This window comes from Octopus sinensis, linkage group LG9 (genome assembly GCF_006345805.1).
Source record: "Octopus sinensis linkage group LG9, ASM634580v1, whole genome shotgun sequence".
NCBI classification, from domain to species: Eukaryota; Metazoa; Mollusca; class Cephalopoda; order Octopoda; family Octopodidae; genus Octopus; species Octopus sinensis.
Genome location: NC_043005.1, coordinates 93,222,308 through 93,233,784, shown reverse-complemented (window position 1 = coordinate 93,233,784; position 11,477 = coordinate 93,222,308). Strand labels below are relative to the sequence as shown.

The window sequence follows — 11,477 nt, the reverse complement described above, 5'->3', positions numbered from 1 at the left end:
CAGCTCCTTAACACACAACCTCATCAAAACTTCTTTACAGTTAAGAAAATATCCCAACAGTGGGAGGTGAAAACTGTATTTGCTTTAATGACAAGTCATTAAGAAGAAATATAATAAGAGATTTATAACATAATTTAAGAACCAAAAAGATTCCACATGAATCTTGCAAAGCACTGAAATAAGTCACACCAGATGCCAGCAATGAATAACCAAAAGCTTATCATTAGTTCAAAAGACAGACAGACCCAAGTGCAATTTATTTCAATGTTTTAAAACCAAGTTGAAAGCAAAAACCTAAAACCTAAAGAACTCAATTCTGAAAATGGTAAACAAAATAACTTTGAAACTACCCTCATACACAGAAACTGTGAAATTTAGTGAAGAGCAAAACAAATATTAACACAACCATGATGGAAGTCTATGATCAAACAGAACCTGGAGACATTGAAGAAAACCAATAATGCAAACACATAATCTGAAATACTGCAAAATGTGTTTAACGTTTTTCTGACAAAACAAAACATTGTCAAACCCAATATTTATACAGCACTAAACATTGGTAAAATACAAGTTGAAACCTTAGTTGACAATTTTGAGAGAGAGAGAGAGAGAGAGAGAGAGAGAGAGAGAGAGAGAGAGAGAGAGAGAGAGGAGAGAGAGAGAGAGAGAGAGAGAGAGAGAGAGAGAGAGAGAGAGAGAGAGAGAGAGAGAGAGAGAGAGAGAGAGATCTGCTAAAGTAAACCTAGTAGTGACAAACTGAAACAGAAAACCTCGACATAGGAACTGGTAAGGGATCTTTCAAAAGATTAAATCAGCTGCCTTCACATGTCTAAAGAAAGAAAAACCTCATAAAATTCAAAATATCTGGACAGAACCAAAATGCAGTTTGCATTAAGTATCTCACAAGTGCTTTCAGTAATGTCTTTATTTATGAACTGAAATACCAAGTCAATTTATTAAAGGTATAATTTATCTATTAAGAAAGGATAGAGGCAACATCAAAGCTTTAAATTAAATAGCCTCATGTCTGCCAACTGTTATTGAGATACTTAAATCACAGACATATCAAAACAATGATAAAATGTTGTGAAATCAAAGGAAGACTGTACTGGTTTGTCTGTGTTCGAGAACCAATTCAATGATAGAGAAAATAATGCTTGATAACACTGCCTCTTGGAGGTGGTACAACTACTTTGAATGAGGAAAATGGCAAACAAAAGTGAAGCACTCATTTAATTCTAATAGAACCAGAATTCTAACAGTAAACAATGTACAAATAAGGAATGGTTTATTTTAGAAAATCTGGCTCTTACTACTTTTATCATTTCTGTTAAGTGCTAACCCCAAACTAAGGAACTTTTAAAAACCTGTTGGGCCCTTTTTATGGCACGTAAAAGCACCCACTACACTCTTGGACTGGTTAGTGTTAGGAAGAGCATCCAGCTGTAGAAACTCTTCCAGATCAGATTGGAGCCTGGTGCAGCCATCTGTTTCGCCAGTCCTTAGTCAAATCGTCCAACCCATGCTAGCACGGAAAGCGGACGTTAAACAATGATGATGATGATGATAACAACAACCCTAAAAGTCTCAAAACAAATCATTGTATTTTGCAGCATGGAAGATGCACATTTGCTTGTAAAAGAAAACTACCTTGAAAATAACCATGTATCTTCCACAATGCTAGTTGAGAAATTATTGCTGTAGTTTTCTTGGGGTTAACTGAAAGGACTGTAGTTTTCTTAGGGTTAACTTACAAGGACTGATTTCACTACTTACCAATTGCAAGTATTTTCTATATTATAAAACATTTGATTAAACTAAAAATGTCACTATAAATACACTGACAGAGCCACATTGTGCTGTTGCTGTGCTGCTTGTTTATTAATAGCAGTAGTGCAGTAGTGCCCTCTATTGAGAAATTGCTAGAGGTTGGTCTTTCATCTCAATGAACAGGAATTCCTTTTGTTTCTTCACACTCAAACGTCTGGAATATTGTTCATTTGTTACCTGGCTTTCACTTGTAGCACAAACCATTTTCAGTTCTGGCAGGCAGTTCTGGTAGGTGTGATCTGCAGTTGTTAGATCCTTGCAAACCACCAGCTGGATGCCATAGCCTGGCTATTTCACACAGACAAGTAGGAACAATCTGCTGGATTGGCAGCCAATTTTCTATGATGAAAATCATTTAGAGTGGGCTCACCTGGCACTGCCTAATTGCAGGGATGGGGCTCTGGTAAGTTTCAAAGATTTCTGGCCTGAAATTACTTTTTCCAAATCAAAGAACCCCTCCACATTCCTCAGAATATGATGCTTTATATTGATGATGTAAAATTACATGGTAATGTCTAAGAAGTGACACAGTTCTTCTATAGAGTCCAGGCCACTTCTTTAGTAAGGATATTTACATGTAATTTAAGCCCAAAAGATGTACAAAAAAAATTTATCCAACTTGTCAAGAATTAAAAGATTGTTGATAAATCTCTGACGTGATCAGTCATTCTATAAAAAATCAATAAAAAAGAAAATATCTGCCAGAACTTGATGGATTATAACAGCTATAAGTGCAATGTGCAATGGACTGTAAAATAATGAAATGTGCAACCATCCATGAAATGCACCAACCGAAAGCAAATAACTGCCCAACTGAATGAGTGAAAGCAAAAATGGATGATCTAAATAGAAATAGATTTAACAGTTCAATAATCCAGATAATTCTCATTATGATAAAAAATCTTTAGTAACAATGAATCTGAAGTATAGAATATAATTTGAAAGACTGTCAGGGGCTCAGATTATTTGAAAGTCAACACATCTTGCAGCTCATTACAAAATAACAACAGAGATAATATCACATGCTAAACATCAATATCACACCAGAGGAACTTATTTTTCATTTTAATTCCTATTTTGGTTTAGACTAACACCTCCATGAAACCAAAATAAAACAGTGATAGACAATGGACAATAAAATAATATTAATACAAGAAAATAATATTAATAATGATTTGTCCCCCTAAGGAATACAAAGGGTTATGATTGAAATTTATGGAATTCAACCGTTTCCCAAGAAATTTAGAATATGATTGAAGCAAATCCCAATTAAGATGGAAATTCCATTTTTTGAAGAACTTAACTGTCACTTTACTAAAACTTAGTCTTCAATTATGAAATAACAATAACAATAGCAAAGAGAATAATGATAAAAATGAAAGAATTATAAAAATGCTTTTTTTAAAATTTAAAACAAAAATATTTGTTTAATTTGTTGGGATAAAATAAGGAACACAAATTTTTAGAATCTTGAATTTAATGTTAAAGATTGATCTCCTATCAGTAATTCCCAGAGTAAGAAAGGGGGAAAAAAAAAGAAAAAAAAGAGACTGAATTGTGAAAGGATAGAAGACAGATTAGAGAGTGTGCAAATAGGACAATCTCAATTTGAATGATAATTTGAATATTTATTACTGACAATCAATATTATTGCCTACAACTTCAGTGTGATGAGACTCATACTACATAAGTCACAGTTGGATACAGAGAAGGTCATTGGTATTATACACTGCTTTATAGTTTTTGCTCTTAATGTATGAAATGCTTTTACATAATGTACAGTAGGAGTACAGTAATGGACTGATTTAATTTTCTTCTTTCATTTTGTCGTCGATATGGGATGAGTTGGCCTAGTGTCAAGTCTATATGTACACATGTAACTTGTTGAGTATAACAAGAAATAAACTTCGAGTAATTCTTAAAAAAATACAAACTAACTTCAATTATGCAACTAATGTCTCAAAGGAAACATGATCCCACATCTCTTTCGATATTACCACCACCTTAGCAAAGGCAGGGGTATTGTTTCCAGTAGTGTTTGTTTGTTGTTTGTCCTTGGACAAGATATCTCAAGAACCACTGGATGGATTCAGATGAAACTTTCAGGGATGTTTTGGCCTCATGACTGGCACAAACTGATTAGGTTTTGGGATCAATCATGTACCAGACAAGGATTCTGGATTATTTTTTCCTGTTTTTTTTTTACTTAATTTTTTGGAGCAGTTGGGTTTATTTTCAGTATTCCTGTTAGTGAGAGCAGTTGAGTTTATTTCAGATATTCTCATTTTAAAAATCATCTCTGGATAATCGCCGAGAGGATGCTGGTGTTTGCACTCTCTGACTGCTCTTCTTCTTCTTATTACTTTTGTTAAGGCAGCGAACTGGCAGAAGCATTAGCATGCCAGGCAAAATGCTTAGTGGCATTTAATTCGTCTTTACGTTCTTGAGTTCAAATGCCACCAAGGTCAACTTTGCCTTTCGTCCTTTTGGGGTCAATAAAATAAATACCAGTTGTGCACTGGGGTTGATGTAATTGACTAGTCCCCCCGCCCCTCCAAATTTCAGGCCTTATGCTGAAATTTGAAATCATTTTTTTTTTTTTGAGATTGGCAGAATCGTTAATTAGAAGTATTGCAGGACATTTTGTCCTAAGCTCTGACTTACGCATTCTGAGTTCAAACTGTGGTGAGGTTGACTACTTTTGCCAGTTAAACGCTGGGGTTGATATAATTGACTAGCCCCCCCCACTCCCCCCAAATTTCAGGCCTTGTGCTTATAGTAGAAAGGATTATTATTATTATTAATATTTCCCCATACCATTATTTCTGACAAGGAAACAAGTCTCGTATACATGAATATGCAAACTGAGGAGTCTAACACAAATATTCTTTCTTATTGGTCTGGAGGAAAGGTTTGTACACACAGGTTTTGCAGGCCGACTGACACGGCTCACAAGACGGGTACAATTTAATATTCCTCTCTTACTTGTTGCAAATCAACAGTTGGAATAGAAAAGAAAAGTACACATTCATGCACATGTGTGTGTGTGTGCGCACATCTGTGCATGTGTATTTGTTGGTGTATATAATGCAGAGTCAAGTACAACAACAGCAAAATTGGTTGGAGGAGTTGGAGATTGTTTAACAAGATTCAATGTTAGCAAATTTTTAGGGACATGCAAGTAAGTTAACCTTTAGGAAAACTCAACTGATTTTTTTTTTAATTCTAAAACAAAGTAGCAGGCACAATACTGCAACAGAGCCAGTTTTGCAAAATACTAAAAAAAAAAAGACAAAAAAATAAAAACAAAATTCTTGGAACAGGAAATAAAAAAGCAGCTTTTCTGTAACATGCTAACCCAACAGCATCAATGAAATAAATTACACACAAATCTAAATACAGGTATGCACACATGCACGCGCACACACACGCGCACACACACACTGCTTCATGCTTTTGAGCATGCAAGTAAATTTAGGGTTGAAAAATAACACACAATAAGTGAAACAATAAATGCCATGCTCACAAGGATCTTAAATATATTTAAAAGAAAAAATGAATAAAAACAGAAATGTAATTGAAATGAAAGCTGTAAAACTAAATGTCATAATAACTTCATTAAAAAATATATTAAAATAGAATAAATGAAACAAACCTAACTGTCTTGGCCAAAGGTACAACAATAAACACTGATGAGCACTGACTTGACGAGATACAACCAATTAGAAATGTTGTCAACACAGACACACAAAATGTACAGAGGAAGGTGTACAGACAGACATCAAGTAAACAACACATGGCAGGTTTTTGCTAAGGCCTAAGTTTTTCTAGAGTCCAACATAGAAGCCGGTTCAATTCTATCTGTTTACAGTTAGAAATATATATGTAGAGGTCTTGAGAAATATACAACTAAATCATTTATTGGTGTATCTTGAAGAGGGTACAGCTACTATAGCTTGTAATATATTGGGTCAAAAGTTATCAGGATGGAACACAGTCTGAAGACCACCAACATTGTTTAGGTCTCATAGATAACATGCAGACTTTTACCCCTCTAAAAAGTTTTAATCCCCTATATTGCAAGCCATATACAAGGGGGTGCTGAAAAGTTTCTGGCTTTAAGAGTATCACAAAAGACCTGGTTTGAGGTCCAACATTCCAAGTTCTTTTACAAGATTTAGAAAAACTGAAGGACCACTGCAATAAGTATGTAAATCTAAGAGGGGAATATGTTGAATGAAATCATAATTAACTGATCCTCCTGTATTTTCTTTTACCCAAAGCTAGGAACTTTCCAGCGACCCCTTGTAGCTGTATTCACTACAAGATACACCTTTAGATGACTTATCTAAGTTTTATTTCTACCAACAATCTACTATGCAGAGAAGCAAAATGCCATATTGAATTTAACATATTAAAACTAAGGTGCCTAATTCCAAGCCCCAAATTGCTAAGTGGTTCTTTGCAGAGACCAAACAAAACAGCCTAACATATACTGTCAACAGAATCGCTGTCCACAAACAAAGACATATTCAACTGCATACACCCCCACCACATATGCACCAACAGAAGAATAAAATCAAAATCAATTTAATTTATTTGTATAATTAATCATCAAGATTCCCAAGGTTGTAAAGTTATCATAATGTGTTAGGGATGTATTGGACTGTTTGCGATTTATAATTTCTAGTTAAATACATCACAGGTTTGAGTTTAAATGCTACTTATCTTAATCTTGCCTTTCAATCTTCCAGGAATCAATAAGATACCAACAATATACTGTCATCTAAAAGCTGAAGACTTCCAACTTCATTTTTGGCAACTAAAGGTTTGGGACAATGCAAAATTAGCCGTTTGGTATATTCCTTTCATTTGCAATAGGGGACAACTGGATCCAAAGTATAAATGAAATCTTCTGTGAATATGAACTGAACTGAAAATAAAAGTTCAATCCAGTCACACAGAAAATATGACTTCTTCTAAAAATTGCTCGTATCCAATCTCTTATTCAAAGTAAGAAGCCAAAAACAGTGGAGTGTATTGGAAGGTTTGCAGAGCAGGATTTGGTACTCTGTCTTTCAGAAAAAGAACATGGAAGGAAAAGAGAAAGTGCTTTGTTCTTGCTAAAGAAATTCTCAAGACATAATCAAACACTGTTCTTTAGAGTTTCTAATAAAAATCAAAATAATCATCATTTAGCGTCCGCTTTCCATGCTAGCATGGGTTGGACGGTTTAACTGGGGTCTGTGAAGCTGGAAGGCTTCATCAGGCCCAGTCAGATTTGGCAGTGTTTCTACGGCTGGATGCCCTTCCTAAAGCCAAAAGAAATAAAAGAAATCAATAATAAGTTATTGGAAAAAGACTGGAGACAGAGGAGTAGAATTGGAAGTTTGGAAAGCATTAAACCACATTGCTTCATATTATCATTGTGAATTTTGAAGGATATCATTTTCTTAACAACCAGATATTACAAAGTTTAAGTAAGACTGCAAAAGCAGAGGGGAACATCGAGAACAAAGTAGTCTTTTGAATGATTTAATCAAGGTTGAAGATATGGCTTGATTTATTCATCAAGACAAAGAATTCAGCTCACTTGGTTAAATGTTTAATGAGCAAATGAGACTCAAACTAATTTCATAATAAAAACTACTCGGGGTCAAGAAATTATAAACAAGAAGGGATTAAGAACAGGTACAAAATTTTATGAAATGGCCTAAGCCCTTAGAAAAAGGAAATTGCATTAATAGCTCGAATTGAAGCTAAAAAGGATGTAACTTCATAATTGAATACTATATTAAACAAAGATTGGTTACTGGTGTCATTTGAAACTGAAAATTGTTGTTCCAGCCTTTAACCATGTAGGGGTTTCATTATGAAAGTATGTCTAATATCACTTCCCATTTCAAAATAGATCAAGAACTTGAATTAAACTTGAATGTAACAAGGAGGAAAAGGGAAAAACATGTTATTCAGTTTTGCATAACTAAAAGAAACCTGACTCTGCTTTTAGGCAAGAACATATTTTCTAAACAAGATGTATATTAATGACAAACATACATTAAGCATTAGCTTTTAGTTACTTTCAGTCCAATACCCAGAAGTAAATGTTCTGCAGAAAATCACATGTTTCTGGGAAATTCCATTCGAACATAGGGAAGTGATATTGGTTGGCAGCCGAAAAGATAAAGAAACAACTATAACAAAAGCAATCTCTCTAAAAATAATATTGGTTAGCAATATTTTGTGCTTGTCATCCCGTAAAATAATATTAAAATTGTAGATAAAGAAAGATGATCTACTGATGTGAAAAAATTTTAAACAGAATAAACCAAATTATTTTTAGTACTTGGAAACGGTAAATATCCAGTAGGATCTTCAATTGGATTCAGACCAAACAATTTTAAGATTTCAAAAAGTTTTTAACAATTTCTGTTTTTACTAAATATTGCTTATTACTAATTCTATTAATATGTGAACAATTGTTCATCTAAAATCAATTACCCAGATATCTGAAAATTAAAAATTTTAATAAATGAGATAAATACTTTAAAATTTTTTTTTTTAATCTATGTGCAGTGCTAGTGGGGTGTTAGGCAAAATATGTAAGGTTATGTGAATGAATGAAAACAAAGTGAAAAGATATTGTATTACTTTACATAGGTTGCTTAATGATTTAATAATATTTTGGAAAAAGTTCCCCTTTTCAAATAGAAGAAAATAATCAAAAAATTTTGAAATATGTTGCTATTGGCAAGTTATTCTAGAGTGTGTGTGTGGTAATTTTGTTTTCATATCTATCTGAACTTCTCCCTTACCTATTCTCTTTTATTTAAGATATTTCTGAAATACTAGAATATTGTAATCTATTTCTTAAATAATATGTATAACACTTAAACATTAAAATAAAACAGATTCATGCATGAAAAACTTTACTGACAACAAAAAAGAAACAAAACAAAGAACACTACTAGGTACTAGTGAAGGGGTGGGTGGGTTGACAAGGAATACTACAAAACTGAACCTAGGGTAATAAAACACAACTACAAGTGTTCATCTGCAGGAATGGGAATCACTAACAAAATATAAAACTAACAAGTGGGGTACATCAACACACAAACTAGAACACCAAACAAAAAGCAAACACATATGAAACAATATTATATACACACACATACACATCATACACAAATGTACCTACACACACATTTATATATATATATATATTTGCACAGATGCTCACAAATACATTTGTGTATCAAGCAGTTCTTTATTTAAGTAAGCATCTGAAAAATGTAAACAAATGTACAAGTGAAGTAGTCTTCCTTGACATTTGTCTTCCTATCCAGGTGACCAACGAGCTCACTTCCTTATTAAGCTTCGATGATATTTACTCAACTTGGAATAACTGGATTATTACTGATGCTTAAGTTCCATTATTGTTACACATTTATTCTCAACTTGCTTCAATAATTAGTCTTTAAAGTGAAATATGTGTTGTCATGTTTAAGTTAAGAAGGGGGATGTTAAAGGTTGTGACATTATGTTTATATATATATATATATAGAGGGCATTATTACACATAAATGCCTCACACTAAGAGGGACAATATTCCTTATTAAGAAGTTATCCTTAATTGATAAATATATATATATATATATATATAATATATATATATATATATATATATATATATAATTGCTTCTTGTGAAGATGTTTAATTTAAGTGAAGAAATGTTATAGTAGTCTGCACCAAAGACATAATTGAAAATAAATCTTGCTTACCATTAATGAAGGTTTATAGAATAATATGATTCCTACTTACTGTTAACATATTAAAGCACATTTCAGATACGAGAAGTATATATCTATATATATCTACACACACACACACATTCAGTATTGGACTAATCAATTTTACAGAAAATTCCATTTAAAAACAGCAGAAATGGATTCAGCTAACTTAATCTATGATTTTCCCACATCATTCGCATCTCTTCAAATTACTTAAGACACCTGCCATTTGTAATCATTCTTACATTTTAGCAATTTGAAGAGCCAATCCACAAACAAACATATGTATAGGAGTGATTTTGGCTCTTTAAAACTAAACGAACTTATCTTTCTATCATGGAAGACAGAAACACTATTTATAAGATCCCTAATTAAACCACTTTCCTCTTCCTACCACCCTTCTGATGTGAATATGGAGGAATGTCCTCCCTTCTTTCTTAATGATTAAAATAAAAATGAAACCAATTATGGCTTAAGCCACACATTGTTGAAATAATTAAATGAAGATTTAAATAATGTTGTATGAGAATGTCTGCCTGCCAGTAATAACATCTGCTGCTTGAAGTTTACAATTCTTGAAAACCAAAACAAAATAATAAGCAGATCCTTTTTTTTTTTTGGTTTTGTTTTACTTTTTTTGTTTTGTTTGTAAAAAGAAGAGAAAACCTATTACATATAAAAAAGGAATCCTATTTCAAATTTCACAATAAATATGAACAAATTCACATACAAATATTCATACGGACATACATAACAATTCGTTTTTTTCTAAATAAGAAATATAAATACATAACAAAAATACAACACTATCAATGAAAAAAGCAAATAAATTATCAAAAAAAAAAAAAACAGAATGTGATTCAAATATAAAATAACATTTGAGGCCTTTCAACATATTAATTTTGGAAACACAAAACCTTAAATAACCATGAAACAGAAGTTACTGAAAGAAAGAAATCAAAAATTATATATTTTGATAAGCAACTTCCTCCTTTCCATCATGGTGGACAAGTGAATGTTGAAATGTCATCCAGTTGGTAATGAACAAACAAAATTTGTAAAGCTTTCATGTACATAAAGTAGTCCCATTACAAATGTATGTGATTTGAAAGTCAGTGTTTAGCTCAAGTCTCTGTGCTATGAAACAAGATGGATGCTTCTTTCATAAGCATCTTTTCTAGAAAGATGCTGCTATCTCTCTTTAAAGTAATCTAAGACAAATGGGATTAAATGCCGTGTTCAGTGACACACCAAAGCTACAATCAATTTATGAGTGCCAACAGTCTGTCCTATACATTAGCTGCATGACTATTTAAACAAATATAAATTATTCACATTTAGAATACCCTCCATCAGACACCTACCATATTCTGAGCGCCTTGTTTCCCTGGGCATGGATTCACTGAAGCTCCGGCGTCTGGCGACGGACTTGGTAAACACCCACAAGGTTATCAACCGCCTCACCAACAACAACACTGAACACCTTTTTGATCTCCATGTGTCTAACACACGTGGACATGCCTACAAAGTCAGAAAACAACACAGCTCCCATGACTTTCGGAAACATTTTTTCACGCTCAGAGTTGCTGAAGCATGGAATAAACTGCCTGCGTCAGTTGTTGACTGCCATGACACTGCATCCTTTAAGGCCCTCATGCTTTCCGAAATCCGCCGAAACTACACCTGATTATATATACACTTTAGATGAGTTGTAGTGCACCTGAGCACTGTACACAATTATTATTATTATTATTATTATTAGAAGGTGAAGTTTGCTTAGTTTCAGAGTGGTTCCACCAGTTAAGCAATTGTCTAAAACCAAATTGAATGAAATATGAACAGACCAACATATTAGA

The 11,477-nt window shown here is 33.1% G+C and overlaps 1 protein-coding gene across 5 annotated transcripts in view; it reads right to left on the bottom strand.

The window, feature by feature from the left end:
• The window catches only part of LOC115215943 (histone deacetylase 4), a 335,866-nt gene that overhangs the window by 32,888 nt on the left and 291,501 nt on the right, over nt 1-11,477 (bottom strand). The window lies entirely within an intron of this gene.